The following is a 2175-nucleotide window of genomic DNA, read 5'->3' as shown; positions in this document are numbered from 1 at the left end:
TCTAGTCTGAATTTGTCTATTTCATAATTAGTTGTATGGTTTTAGTTACATGATTTAATTAAATCATTTAATTTCCATGGATCTGTTTCTCCAACTCTAAGATGAAATGGTTGACATAGAGAATACTTAAGTCTTTTTAAGTGTATGTATTTATGGATCTTGGATCCAGGCACCTCAAATAGAGTTTTAAAAGAATAGAGTTGCAAATGAAAATTTATCATGAAGGATAACCAGTTTATATTCTCAGGTCATTTTAATGCAAAAGATATTCCTGGGAAATTTTTAAATCCTAAGACTGTGAAGAAAAGTGAGAACTCATGCCTGGAAATAAGAGGTACTTGGATTTCAGTGGGGTGCTGGAGCCAGCCAATTCTGTGCATCTCTTTCCAATTTTATGTTCAATACTTCATGCTCAACAATATAAAAGTAGTGTTCTCTCTTAATTCATTTAAAGTACATATGGTTAGTAATAGAAAAATTATAACATTTTCTATTTGCGACATCCATGGCATAATATAGAGTGTAAAGTATGAGAGGGATTAAATTATATAGTTGCACAATTTCTACATTTTTACATAAAGCTGAACAATGATAATTCCAGATGAGAAGATTTCAAGTGGAGAAATGGACCCAGAATCAGGGATTTCCACAAAGACAGAGAAAAGATAAGGAAGGAGACAAGGGTCATTTTCGTTTTCTCTAGTCTCTGTCTCTTCCACCCCTTTCTCTCCTCCTCTTCCAAATTTATACCTCCCCCTTTCTGGTGTAATATCATTTTTTCAAATCCATCCTCAGAGTGGTTACTTACATTATTTTAAGTAGTAAAAAAGAAAGACTGAAAATCTGTTTTGTTCTCTCAATTTTAATATTTTAGAGAGCCCTCTTCCCTTAAGCGGCCTGAGGTGATCTGTGAAAATGGTTCGCTATTCACTTGACCCAGAAAACCCCACAAAATCATGCAAGTCAAGAGGTTCAAACCTTTGTGTTCACTTTAAGAACACTTGTGAAACCGCTCCAGGCCATCAAGGGTATGCATATATGAAAAGCCACCAAGTATCTGAAGGATGGCACTTTAAAGAAACAATGTGTAACATTACAATGGCGGAGTTGGTAGGTGTGCCCAGGCCAAACAGTGGGGCTGGACACAGGGTCAGTGGCCCAAAAAGAGTGCTGAATTTTTGCTCCACATGCATAAATATGCAGAGAGTAATGCTGAACTTCAGGGTTTAGATGTAGGTTCTCCGGTCATTGAGCATATTCAGGTGAACAAAGCACCCTGGATGCCGTGCCGAACTTACAGAGCTCATGGTCAGATGAACCCATACATGAGCTCCCCCTGCCACATCAGGATGATTCTCACTGAAAAGGAGCAAATTGTTCCAAAACCAGAAGAGGAGATCGCACGGAAGAAAAAGATATCCCAGAAGAAACTGAAGAAACAAAAACTTATGGCACGGGAATAGATGCAACAGAAAATAAATTCAAATAACAGTAAAAGATAATCAGAGAGAGAGAAAGACAGACAGAAGAAAAGCAACACTTTGTAAAACCTAAGGTCCACCAGAGACGTAAAGCAGCTTGGAGAGGAGGGAGAGGCAGGGCCCAGGCAAAGCTGCAGGCAGGGATCCATTACACAGAGCATAAATAATTCATGAATGCTTTGAATTCTGGAATATTGAGGGAGAAGTGGTTGTGTGTAGAACCACCTCACCTTAACTGGACAAAACTAACAAAACAAATTATGGCTTTATCTTGCTTTCCTTTAAAAAAAAGTTAGGTTTAGAGTTCGAAAGGGGGTTTCTATAGGAAGTAAGATCACCTGGAAAAGTATCACTGGCAGCTTCTCACAGGACAAAACTTCGCAAGGGAGGCGCAGTTATTAATATCAGAAAGGCTAAGGAAGAATAACGATTTCCTGCTTGGAGAGCTGTTAAGTGACACGTAAAGATAGAGCTTGAGGTACCTAAGTTTCTTTTGGAAGGCTAGGTTATGTTCCAAAAAACTGAAATATTACTAAGTCAAAGGAAATATATCCATCCATTATTAAGAAAAGGTCGTGATGAGTACTCCTCAGGATTAAGAAATCAACCTAGGGTCTGATTAAGTCATGATTTACTACACTCCAGATTTCCTGAGAGGGGTACAAAGATTTTATACAGGTGTTGTCACTATTTA

The 2175-nt window shown here is 38.0% G+C and overlaps 1 pseudogene; it reads left to right on the top strand.

The window, feature by feature from the left end:
* The first annotated feature begins 896 nt into the window (after positions 1–896).
* LOC105809130 lies at positions 897–1463 on the top strand (annotated as a pseudogene).
* Positions 1464–2175: the final 712 nt, after the last annotated feature.

The sequence above is a fragment of the Propithecus coquereli genome, unplaced genomic scaffold (assembly GCF_000956105.1).
Source record: "Propithecus coquereli isolate 6110/MARCELLA unplaced genomic scaffold, Pcoq_1.0 Scaffold19, whole genome shotgun sequence".
NCBI classification, from domain to species: Eukaryota; Metazoa; Chordata; class Mammalia; order Primates; family Indriidae; genus Propithecus; species Propithecus coquereli.
Note: the sequence above shows the minus strand (reverse complement) of the source record. Positions and strands in the feature narration are given on the sequence as shown.